Below are 13,992 nucleotides of genomic sequence, written 5' to 3'. Positions count from 1 at the left end.
GACACCATTACATTGGCTCCAAGTGGTCCCATGACACCATTACATTGGCTCTATGGTCCCATGACACCATTACATTGGCTCCAAGTGGTCCCATGATACCATTACATTGGCTCCAAGTGGTCCCATGACACCATTACATTGGCTCTATGGTCCCATGACACCATTACATTGGCTCTAAGTGGTCCCATGACACCATTACATTGGCTTTAAGTGGTCACATGACACCATTACATTGGCTCTAAGTGGTCCCATGACACCATTACATTGGCTCCAAGTGGTCCCATGACACCATTACATTGGCTCTATGGTCCCATGACACCATTACATTGGCTCTAAGTGGTCCCATGACACCATTACATTGGCTCTATGGTCCCATGACACCATTACATTGGCTCTAAGTGGTCCCATGACACCATTACATTGGCTCTATGGTCCCATGACACCATTACATTGGCTCTAAGTGGTCCCATGACACCATTACATTGGCTTTAAGTGGTCACATGACACCATTACATTGGCTCTATGGTCCCATGACACCATTGCATTGGCTCCAAGTGGTCCCATGACACCATTACATTGGCTCTATGGTCCCATGACACCATTACATTGGCTCTATGGTCCCATAACACCATTACATTGGCTCTAAGTGGTCACATGACACCATTACATTGGCTCTATGGTCCCATGACACCATTACATTGTCTCTAAGTGGTCACATGACACCATTACATTGGCTCCAAGTGGACCCATGACACCATTACATTGGCTCCAAGTGGACCCATGACACCATTACATTGTCTCTAAGTGGTCACATGACACCATTACATTGGCTCCAAGTGGACCCATGACACCAATATACTGAAGGCTTTCATTGCACTGAATCGGACAACCGATAATCAGAGGTGCGATATTGTGGGATGTCAAACCATTTTCTAAGGCTCCATTGCCCCAGTGAGGCTGCTCTCTTCAGACGGGGGTCACCCCAACTGGGGTTTCCCAGGATCCAAAACCACAGAGAGAAATAGGAATAACACCAAACCTCAATGTGTCCAAGGGAGCCTTAGTCATTCCTCAAATAAATGGGGAAAAAAACAACCAACGCGTTTCGGGCATCAAAAAAACTCTTTGCTGACAGTTCCATTTAGAAGCTGTATGTATGTATGTATGTATGTATGTACGTATGTATGTACGTATGTATGTATGTACGTATGTATGTACGTATGTATGTACGTATGTACGTACGTATGTATGTATGTATGTATGTATGTACGTATGTATGTATGTATGTATGTATGTATGTATGTATGTGAACGTCTTACATATTCACTTTGATAATTCTAATACATTACAAAAATATATAACATAAGAACAGAAACCCCAGGCCTGACGAAGGAGCGTTCAGACCCTCGAAACCTGTTGGTTCTTTATATTTATTTTTTCCAATATATTTGATGAACGATTCGAGTTTTCTTGGATTGGTGGTTTGGCGCTCTACATGCCGCCTTTCACCTTCAGCTTTCAATGTTCTGGGCCTTGGAGGAACCACCCAGAGGGGCCAACGTCGGAACCGTCGCAAGAAAAGGCACAAGAAGAGTTAAATATATTCCACCCCATGGAAGAGATGGCAGCGGGCCCGGCGGGCACGTGGGTCACCTGATAGTCTGGCCGAGCTCTGGGATCTCCGGGTAAAAATTGACCCGACTAGAACAACGGGAGCAGCTAAAGTACACGAGACTAGTGATGGACGAACGTTTCGCCCGGCGGTCGTTTCGCGGCGAATTTCCGACTTTCGCCGTCCGCGGGTTCGAACGCCTTTTTCCGTCGTTCGCCCCGGCGGACTTACGTGTTTAATGTATACAAGAACTTTAACCTTTCGTGACACGTTTATCATGTGTTACAGGACAACCAATTGAGACATGACAGCTCATGGACACTTGGACATTCCCCCTAACCTATAAATACACCCGATCCGGTGGCCATTTTACATTCTTTCTTCTGTCACTGTAGGGAAAGGATCCTGTGTGGAGTAGGGACAGAGAAAACGCTAGCTATTTGGTACACAAAAGTTCTTTTCAGGACTGGTATAGGTGTTAGGTCAGCAGCCTGAGTTTCTTTTGTCAGTTTAGATAAAGGGACAGAGCGCTGTATGCTGCTATTTTAGGGACAGCTCAGCCAGATTAGTCTTTCTTCATCATCATCATCATCATCATCATTAGCTGTTACTATCAGGTCCACAAAAGAGCTGTTCCAGCTAATCGTTCCAGCCTACTCTTTTTTGCCAATTTGTATAGGGACAGGCAGGAAGCAGTGTGTCAGGCAGTGAGGATAATTTTAAAGACTTGCTGTTACTATTAGTTCCACAAAGGTTCTTTTCAGGACTGGTATCAGTGGTACGGTAATAGGCTTGTACACGTATAATATTCTTTCTTCCAAATATAGAAAGAATATTATACTTGACTGCTGCCCTTCTGCTGCAGTCTGCTAATCATTCACAACTCACTTGTTCCACAAAGCTCTTTATCAGGACTGGTAACTTGGTCTGTCTAGGGTGCTACGGTACATAGGCTTGGGTGCGGTACAGTCTGCTGTTCTGTAAGGACCGCTATCGGTCCACAATACATAGGGTTGCCGTGCACTACTGCTGACCGCTGCCCTATACTGCAGCAGTCCTTCAGCGGTATAGGGACTGACGCACAGTCTGCTAAACACTAATACACAACCTGCTTGGTCCACAAAAGTTCTTATAAGGACTGGTAACTTGGTATAGGGTGCTACGGTACATAGGCCTGAGTGCGTTACAGTCTGCTGTTCTGTAAGGACCGCTATCGGTCCACAATACATAGGGTTGACGTGCACTACTGCTGACCGCTGCCCTATACTGCAGCAGTCCTTCAGCGGTATAGGGACTGACGCACAGTCTGCTAAACACTAACACACAACCTGCTTGGTCCACAAAAGTTCTTATAAGGACTGGTAACTTGGTATAGGGTGCTACGGTACATAGGCCTGAGTGCAGTACAGTCTGCTGTTCTGTAAGGACTGCTATCGGTCCACAATACATAGGGTTGCCGTGCACTACTGCTGACCGCTGCCCTATACTGCAGCAGTCCTTCAGCGGTATAGGGACTGACGCACAGTCTGCTAAACACTAATACACAACCTGCTTGGTCCACAAAAGTTCTTATAAGGACTGGTAACTTGGTATAGGGTGCTACGGTACATAGGCCTGAGTGCAGTACAGTCTGCTGTTCTGTAAGGACCGCTATCGGTCCACAATACATAGGGTTGCCGTGCACTACTGCTGACCGCTGCCCTATACTGCAGCAGTCCTTCATTGGTATAGGGACTGACGTACAGTCTGCTAATCACTAACACACAACCTGCTTGGTCCACAAAAGTTCTTATAAGGACTGGTAACTTGGTATAGGGTGCTACGGTACATAGGCCTGAGTGCAGTACAGTCTGCTGTTCTGTAAGGACCGCTATCGGTCCACAATACATAGGGTTGCCGTGCACTACTGCTGACCGCTGCCCTATACTGCAGCAGTCCTTCATTGGTATAGGGACTGACGTACAGTCTGCTAATCACTAACACACAACCTGCTTGGTCCACAAAAGTTCTTATAAGGACTGGTAACTTGGTATAGGGTGCTACGGTACATAGGCCTGAGTGCGTTACAGTCTGCTGTTCTGTAAGGACCGCTATCGGTCCACAATACATAGGGTTGCCGTGCACTACTGCTGACCGCTGCCCTATACTGCAGCAGTCCTTCAGCGGTATAGGGACTGACGCACAGTCTGCTAAACACTAACACACAACCTGCTTGGTCCACAAAAGTTTTTATAAGGACTGGTAACTTGGTATAGGGTGCTACGGTACATAGGCCTGAGTGCAGTACAGTCTGCTGTTCTGTAAGGACCGCTATCGGTCCACAATACATAGGGTTGCCGTGCACTACTGCTGACCGCTGCCCTATACTGCAGCAGTCCTTCATTGGTATAGGGACTGACGTACAGTCTGCTAATCACTAACACACAACCTGCTTGGTCCACAAAAGTTCTTATAAGGACTGGTAACTTGGTATAGGGTGCTACGGTACATAGGCCTGAGTGCGTTACAGTCTGCTGTTCTGTAAGGACCGCTATCGGTCCACAATACATAGGGTTGCCGTGCACTACTGCTGACCGCTGCCCTATACTGCAGCAGTCCTTCATTGGTATAGGGACTGACGTACAGTCTGCTAATCACTAACACACAACCTGCTTGGTCCACAAAAGTTCTTATAAGGACTGGTAACTTGGTATAGGGTGCTACGGTACATAGGCCTGAGTGCGTTACAGTCTGCTGTTCTGTAAGGACCGCTATCGGTCCACAATACATAGGGTTGCCGTGCACTACTGCTGACCGCTGCCCTATACTGCAGCAGTCCTTCAGCGGTATAGGGACTGACGCACAGTCTGCTAATCACTAACACACAACCTGCTTGGTCCACAAAAGTTCTTATAAGGACTGGTAACTTGGTATAGGGTGCTACGGTACATAGGCCTGAGTGCGTTACAGTCTGCTGTTCTGTAAGGACCGCTATCGGTCCACAATACATAGGGTTGCCGTGCACTACTGCTGACCGCTGCCCTATACTGCAGCAGTCCTTCAGCGGTATAGGGACTGACGCACAGTCTGCTAATCACTAACACACAACCTGCTTGGTCCACAAAAGTTCTTATAAGGACTGGTAACTTGGTATAGGGTGCTACGGTACATAGGCCTGAGTGCGTTACAGTCTGCTGTTCTGTAAGGACCGCTATCGGTCCACAATACATAGGGTTGCCGTGCACTACTGCTGACCGCTGCCCTATACTGCAGCAGTCCTTCAGCGGTATAGGGACTGACGCACAGTCTGCTAAACACTAACACACAACCTGCTTGGTCCACAAAAGTTTTTATAAGGACTGGTAACTTGGTATAGGGTGCTACGGTACATAGGCCTGAGTGCAGTACAGTCTGCTGTTCTGTAAGGACCGCTATCGGTCCACAATACATAGGGTTGCCGTGCACTACTGCTGACCGCTGCCCTATACTGCAGCAGTCCTTCATTGGTATAGGGACTGACGTACAGTCTGCTAAACACTAACACACAACCTGCTTGGTCCACAAAAGTTCTTATAAGGACTGGTAACTTGGTATAGGGTGCTACGGTACATAGGCCTGAGTGCGTTACAGTCTGCTGTTCTGTAAGGACCGCTATCGGTCCACAATACATAGGGTTGCCGTGCACTACTGCTGACCGCTGCCCTATACTGCAGCAGTCCTTCAGCGGTATAGGGACTGACGCACAGTCTGCTAAACACTAACACACAACCTGCTTGGTCCACAAAAGTTTTTATAAGGACTGGTAACTTGGTATAGGGTGCTACGGTACATAGGCCTGAGTGCAGTACAGTCTGCTGTTCTGTAAGGACCGCTATCGGTCCACAATACATAGGGTTGCCGTGCACTACTGCTGACCGCTGCCCTATACTGCAGCAGTCCTTCATTGGTATAGGGACTGACGTACAGTCTGCTAATCACTAACACACAACCTGCTTGGTCCACAAAAGTTCTTATAAGGACTGGTAACTTGGTATAGGGTGCTACGGTACATAGGCCTGAGTGCGTTACAGTCTGCTGTTCTGTAAGGACCGCTATCGGTCCACAATACATAGGGTTGACGTGCACTACTGCTGACCGCTGCCCTATACTGCAGCAGTCCTTCAGCGGTATAGGGACTAAGAGTTTTGTCACAGGGTGATTTAAAAAATGACAGGCAGAGGAAGAGGCAGGCCCTTCCGCACGGGTGGTAGGGGTAGGGCAGGAGCAACAGCCTTGAGCCAAAGTGGGAAGTTGCAGAAGGTGCGTTCAATTACTTTAAAGGACGCACCAGACTTGGTTGAGTGGCTCACTCAGCCTTATTCTTCTGCACCCTCCTCATCCTCTCGATCTGCACCCTCTTCTTCACTCTCTGCTATGTGCACCCCCAAAGACACTACCACCAACAACACCACCACCACCACATACCTTCCGCTTGAGTGCAAATGGGGGCCTTCATGCTCCAGTGTTTTAATAGGGACCCCCGTATAAAAAGCATGAGGGTCAAGGACCAGTACTGGGTGGCAACGTACTTAGACCCCCGGTACAAACACAAAATGGCGGAAATGTTACCGCCGTCGCAGAGGGCTGTCAGAATGCAGCACTTCCAGGCCTTGCTTCGAGAAATGCTGCATTCTGCTTTTGCGTGCGCTGGCAGAGGAGCAATTCCCACTCCCAGAGAAGGATTTGCGGGTACCAATCCAACAGCGCCTGCAAGAAGAGGCCGGTTTGAAGATGTGTTGGTGACTTCGGATATGAGGTCATTCTTTCAGCCGACCCATCGACAGGTGTCATCCGGATCCAGCATCAGGGAACGCCTAGACCGTCAGGTGTCCGACTACATTGGGTTAACGGCCGATGTGGACGCTCTGAGGAGTGATGAACCCCTAGACTACTGGGTGGGCAGGCTTGACCTCTGGCCAGAGCTTGCCCAATTTGCAATCGAACTGTTGGCTTGCCCCTCATCCAGTGTCCTGTCCGAAAGGACGTTCAGCGCAGCAGGGGGGATTGTGACCGATAAGCGTACTCGCCTAGCTCACGACAGTGTTAACTACCTCACATTTCTAAAAATGAATGAGGCATGGATCTCGGAGGAATTCAACACATGTGACCAGTAGACCATGTATATGTCTATAAACTATTTTTGGAATCAAGCACACAGACCTTCTTAATTCATTTGGCTCACTTCCCTGACCCAAAAAAGCACACCGTACTATATGCCCCTACCCTCCTCTTTGAAGAGGTTGAGCGGTGTCATATTTCTACTGTGGCTGCTTATTATGAGGGGTTCCCACCATCCCTGTGCTGTGCTGACTTCCTCCTGGGTGTTCTTATTATGAGGGGCTCCCACCATCCCTGTGCTGTGCTGACTTCCTCCTGGGGGTTCTTATTATGAGGGGATCACACCATCCCTGTGCTGTGCTGACTTCCTCCTGGGGCTGCTTACGGTGCTGCTGTCAGCGCTGTATGTCACGGAGCTGCTGTCAGCGCTGTATGTCACGGAGCTGCTGTCAGCGCTGTATGTCACGGAGCTGCTGTCAGCGCTGTATGTCACGGAGCTGCTGTCAGCGCTGTATGTCACGGAGCTGCTGTCAGCGCTGTATGTCACGGTGCTGCTGTCAGCGCTGTATGTCACGGAGCTGCTGTCAGCGCTGTATGTCACGGAGCTGCTGTCAGCGCTGTATGTCACGGAGCTGCTGTCAGCGCTGTATGTCACGGAGCTGCTGTCAGCGCTGTATGTCACGGAGCTGCTGTCAGCGCTGTATGTCACGGTGCTGATGTCAGTGCTCTGTATTACGGTGCTGCTGTCAGTGCTCTGTATCTCCTGCACCCTCTTGTTTGCCTACCCTGGTCCCTGACCTTCCCTCTCCTCCATTGCCTTCATTAGCTCCATAGTCCTGAATTGTCAGAACAATTTCCCAAATAAAAAAAAAATGCTTGTAGTTATCGATCCCAAATTCACCTCATACATGTATTATGCTATTGTCCAGGTGGTGGGACTACGTGCTACCCCCTAATAATTACCCCGTGGCCGCAAATTCGACCTAAAGGTTTGCGAAATTCGCCTCCCATTGAAGTCAATGGAGCCCGCGGCGAACGGTCGTTTTCGCGAACGTTTGTGTCCGTTCGCGTTTCGCGTTCGCGAAACGTCCCGTCGGAAGTTCGTCCATCACTACACGAGACGCCCTGAGCTCCGCGAATGAAGAAATCTTCATAAGTTACTGAACAATCTATGGAGATCCGGAAGGTTCTCCCGCCCGGAGACTCTTCTTTATCTGGACTTCTCCTCATCTCTGATACATGTCTACAGAACATACATGTACATAGAACCTTCCTTCTTCCCCACTATGCTGCGCCATACGTCTTCCGTAAGTCCACTTGAAGACCCCAACCTCTCCTGGCACGTTTTGGTTACAAGTAAAAAAAAAAATATATTTTTTTTTTGTTAAAAAAAAAAATTACTTAGAACCCCCAAACATTTTTTAAAATTAAAAAAAATATATTTTAGCAGAAACCCTAGAGAATAAAATGGTGATCGTTGCAATATTTTATGTCACCTTTTTTTTTTTTGCGCAGCTGTTTTTCAAACGCAATTTTTTTGGAAAAAAAAACAAACTGTTTAATTCATTTCATTTCATTTTAAATTATTTAATTCATTTAATGCAAAAAAAACAACACAATAAATATTTTTTTGAAGGTAAAATATAAAAGATGATGTTATGCCGAGCAATTTTTTTGGAAAAAAACAAACAAACCGTTTTAAATTCATTTTATTTAATCTTAAATTATTTAATTAATTTAATGCAAAAAAACACAATAAATATTTTTTTGGAGGTAAAATATAAAAGATGATGCTACGCCGAGCCATTTTAAAAACAAAAAACAAAAAAACAAACCGTTTAAATAATTTAATTTAATCTTAAATTATTAAATAAATTTAATGCAAAAAAAACACAATAAATATTTTTTTGAAGGTAAAATATAAAAGATGATGTTATGCCGAGCAATTTTTTTGGAAAAAAACAAACAAACCGTTTTAATTCATTTTATTTAATCTTAAATTATTTAATTAATTTAATGCAAAAAAACACAATAAATATTTTTTTGGAGGTAAAATATAAAAGATGATGCTACGCCGAGCCATTTAAAAAAAAAAAAACCCAAAAAAACAAACTAAATATAAAAAAGATGATGTTACGCTGAGTAAATAGACACCTAACACATCACGCTTTAAAATTGCGAACGCTCGTGGAATGGGCAAAACAAAACGACAGTGCTTAAAAATCTCCATAGGCGACGCTTTACATTTTTTTTTTTTTTTTTTACAGGTTACCAGTTTAGAGTTACAGAGGAGGTCTAGCACTAGAATTATTGCTCTCGCTTCCAAGTTTGTGGCGATACTTCACATGTGCGGTGTGAACGCCGTTTACATATACGTACGTAATTTACACATGCGTTAGCTTCTGTGTGTGAGCGCGATGGAATGGGGGCGCTTTAAAAAAAATATTTTTTATTATTTGTTTTCACATTGTCCCTTTAATTTTTTTATTCTTTTTTAAAAGCAAAGGAGGGGGCGCTTTAAATTTTTTTTTTTTATTCCTACACTGTCTCTTAAACTTTTATTATCACTTTAATTCCCATTGCAAGAAATATAAACATCCCTTGTAATAGAAATAAGGGATGACAGGTCCCCTTTATGGAGATATCTAGGGTCTATAAGACCTCAAATCTCTCCTCTACCTGGGATGGGGGCACTTTATATTTTTTTTACATTTTCTTATTTATTTTACACTGTCCCTTTAATTTTTTTCTCATTTATTTATTTTACACTGTCCCTTTTTTTTAAATCACTTTTACTCCTATTACATGAAAACACCCCTTATAAAATAAATAAGACATGACAGGTACTCTTTATGGAGAGAGCTGGGGTCTCCAAAGCTCTCCTCTACCTTTAAAAGCAAAGGAGGGATGGGGGGGGGGGGGTGCTTTCATTTTTCTTTTATCTTGTTTATTTATTTTTACACCATCCCTTTAATTGTTTTTAGATATTTATTTATTTTAACACTGTCCCTTTAAATTTTTTAATCTTAATTTTTTTATTTTTACACTGTCCCTTTAAATTTTTTTATCTTATTTATTTATTTTTGCACTGTCCCTTTCATTTTTTTAATCTTATTTATTTTACACTGTCTTTTTCATTTTTTTATCTTATTAATTCATTTTTACACTGTCCTTTTTATATTTTCTTATTTTATCTTATTTAACATTTTTTCTTATTTATTTATTTTTGCAGTGTCCCTTTAATTTTTTTGTATCTTATTTATTTTACACTGTCCCTTTCATTTTTTTTCTTATTTTTTTTTGCACTATCCCTTTGTTTTTCTTATATTATTTATTTATTTTACACTTTCCCTTTCATTTTTTCATCTTATTAATTCATTTTTACACTGTCCCTTTCATTTTTTCATCTTATTTAAATGTTTTTCTCAATTATTTATTTTTGCACTGTCCCTTTCATTTTTTTTCTTATTTATTTATTTCTACACTGTCCCTTTAATTGTTTCATCTTAGTTATTTTTACACTGTCCCTTTCATTTTTCATCTTATTTAATTTTTTTTCTTATTTATTTATTTTTGCAGTGTCCCTTTCATTTTTTTATCTTATTTATTTTACACTGTCCCTTTTCATTTTTTTCTTATTTATTTATATTTGCACTATCCCTTTGTTTTTCTTATCTTATTTATTTATTTTTACACTGTCCCTTTAATTGTTTCATCTTAGTTATTTTTACACTGTCCCTTTCATTTTTTCATCTTATTTAAATGTTTTTCTTATTTATTTATTTTTGCACTGTCCCTTTCATTTTTTTTCTTATTTATTTATTTTTACACTGTCCCTTTCATTTTTTGCTCATCTTATTTATTTTTTTTTTATTTTTTTTGCAGTGTCCCTTTCATTTTTTGTATCTTATTTATTTTACGCTGTCCCTTAAATTTTTTTTTCTTATTTATTTATTTTTGCACTATCCCTTTGTGTTTCTTATCTTATTTATTTATTTTACACTTTCCCTTTCATTTTTTCATCTTATTAATTCATTTTTACACTGTCCCTTTATTTTTTCATCTTATTTAAATGTTTTTCTTATTTATTTATTTTTGCACTGCCCCTTTCATTTTTTTCTTATTTATTTATTTCTTTACACTGTCCCTTTAATTGTTTCATTTTAGTTATTTTTACACTGTCCCTTTCATTTTTTTTTATCTTATTTATTTTACACTGTCCCTTTATTTATTTATTTTTTATATTTTTGCACTGTCCCTTTATTTTTATTTTCTTATTTATTTATTTTAACACTGTCCATTTATTTGTTTCATCTTATTTATTTTTGCACTGTCCCTTTAATTGTTTCATCTTAGTTATTTTTACTCTGTCCCTTTCATTTTTTTCATCTTATTAAATTTTTTTTCTTATTTATTTATTTTTGCAGTGTCCCTTAATTTCTTTTTATCTTATTTATTTTACACTGTCCCTTTATTTTATTTTTTTCTTATTTTTATTTTTTTTTGCACTGTCCCTTTATTTATTTATTTTCTTATTTATTTATTTTAACACTGTCCATTTATTTGTTTCATCTTATTTATTTTTGCACTGTCCCTTTAATTGTTTCATCTTAGTTATTTTTACTCTGTCCCTTTCATTTTTTTCATCTTATTAAATTTTTTTTCTTATTTATTTATTTTTGCAGTGTCCCTTAATTTTTTTTTATCTTATTTATTTTACACTGTCCCTTTATTTTATTTTTTTCTTATTTTTTTTTTTGCACTGTCCCTTTATTTATTTATTTTCTTATTTATTTATTTTAACACTGTCCATTTATTTGTTTCATCTTATTTTTTTTTGCACTGTCCCTTTAATTGTTTCACCTTAGTTATTTTTACTCTGTCCCTTTCATTTTTTTCATCTTATTAAATTTTTTTTCTTATTTATTTATTTTTGCAGTGTCCCTTAATTTCTTTTTATCTTATTTATTTTACACTGTCCCTTTATTTTATTTTTTTCTTATTTTTTTTTTTTGCACTGTCCCTTTATTTATTTATTTTCTTATTTATTTATTTTAACACTGTCCATTTATTTGTTTCATCTTATTTATTTTTGCACTGTCCCTTTAATTGTTTCATCTTAGTTATTTTTACTCTGTCCCTTTCATTTTTTCATCTTATTAAATTTTTTTTCTTATTTATTTATTTTTGCAGTGTCCCTTAATTTCTTTTTATCTTATTTATTTTACACTGTCCCTTTATTTTATTTATTTCTTATTTTTTTTTTTTTTTGCACTGTCCCTTTATTTATTTATTTTCTTATTTATTTATTTTAACACTGTCCATTTATTTGTTTCATCTTATTTATTTTTGCACTGTCCCTTTAATAGTTTCATCTTAGTTATTTTTACTCTGTCCCTTTCATTTTTTCATCTTATTAAATTTTTTTTCTTATTTATTTATTTTTTTTGCAGTGTCCCTTAATTTTTTTTATCTTATTTATTTTACACTGTCCCTTTATTTTATTATTTTCTTATTTTTTTTTGCACTGTCCCTTTATTTATTTATTTTCTTATTTATTTATTTTAACACTGTCCATTTATTTGTTTCATCTTATTTATTTTACACTTTCCCTTTCATTTTTTCATCTTATTTTTATTTTTTTATTAATTTTTTTCACTGTCCCTTTCATTTTTTTTCTTATTTATTTATTTTTACACTGTCCCTTTCATTGTTTCATCTTAGTAATTTTTACACTGTCCCTTTCATTTTTTTTTTCTTATTTTTTTTTGCAGTGCCCCTTTAATTTTTTTTATCTTATTTATTTTACACTGTCCCTTTCCTTTTTTTTCTTATTTATTTATTTTTGCACTATCCCTTTGTTTTTCTTATCTTACTTATTTATTTTTACACTGTCCCTTTCATTTTTTTTAATCTTATTTATTTTTACACTGTCCCTTTCATTTTTTCATCTTATTTGAAAGTTTTTCTTTTTTATTTATTTTTTCACTGTCCCTTTCATTTTTTTTTCTTATTTATTTATTTTTACACTGTCCCTTTCATTTTAATTTATTTTTTCACTGTCCCTTTCATTTTTTTTTCTTATTTATTTATTTTTTCACTGTCCCTTTCATTTTTTTTTCTTATTTATATGTCCCTTTCATTTTTTTCTTATTTATTTATTTTTTTCACTGTCCCTTTCATTTTTTTTTCTTATTTATATGTCCCTTTCATTTTTTTTTCTTATTTATTTATTTTTACACTGTCCCTTTCATTTTTTTTTCTTATTTATTTATTTATTTATTTAATTGTTTATTTATTATTTATTTTATTTAATTGTTTCATCTTAGTTATTTTTTCACTGTCCCTTTCATTTTTTTTTTCTTATTTATTTATTTTTTCACTGTCCCTTTCATTTTTTATTTATTTTTGCACTGTCCCTTTCATTTTTTTTTCTTATTTATTTATTTATTTAATTGTTTATTTATTATTTATTTTATTTAATTGTTTCAGCTTAGTTATTTTTACACTGTCCCTTTAATTTTTTTTTCTTATTTATATGTCCCTTTCATTTTTTTTTTCTTATTTATATGTCCCTTTCATTTTTTTTTCTTATTTATTTATTTTTTCACTGTCCCTTTCATTTTTTATTTATTTTTGCACTGTCCCTTTCATTTTTTTTTCTTATTTATTTATTTATTTATTTAATTGTTTATTTATTATTTATTTTATTTTATTGTTTCATCTTAGTTATTTTTACACTGTCCCTTTAATTTTTTTTCTTATTTATTTATTTTTACACTGTCCCTTTCATTTTTTTTAATCTTATTTATTTTTACACTGTCCCTTTCATTTTTTCATCTTATTTAAAAGTTTTTCTTTTTTATTTATTTTTTCACTGTCCCTTTCATTTTTTTTTCTTATTTATTTATTTTTACACTGTCCCTTTCATTTTAATTTATTTTTTCACTGTCCCTTTCATTTTTTTTTCTTATTTATTTATTTTTTCACTGTCCCTTTCATTTTTTTTTCTTATTTATATGTCCCTTTCATTTTTTTTTCTTATTTATTTATTTTTACACTGTCCCTTTCATTTTTTTTTTCTTATTTATTTATTTATTTAATTGTTTATTTATTATTTATTTTATTTAATTGTTTCATCTTAGTTATTTTTTCACTGTCCCTTTCATTTTTTTTTCTTATTTATTTATTTTTTCACTGTCCCTTTCATTTTTTTTTTCTTATTTATATGTCCCTTTCATTTTTTTCTTATTTATTTTTTTTTTTTCACTGTCCCTTTCATTTTTTTTTTTCTTATTTATATG

The sequence above is a fragment of the Lithobates pipiens genome, unplaced genomic scaffold (genome assembly GCF_037356315.1).
Source record: "Lithobates pipiens isolate NorthernLeopardFrog02 unplaced genomic scaffold, aLitPip1_a1.2 Scaffold_30, whole genome shotgun sequence".
Lineage (NCBI taxonomy): Eukaryota > Metazoa > Chordata > Amphibia > Anura > Ranidae > Lithobates > Lithobates pipiens.
The sequence above is the reverse complement of the archived record's forward strand: the minus strand, read 5'-3'. Positions refer to the sequence as shown.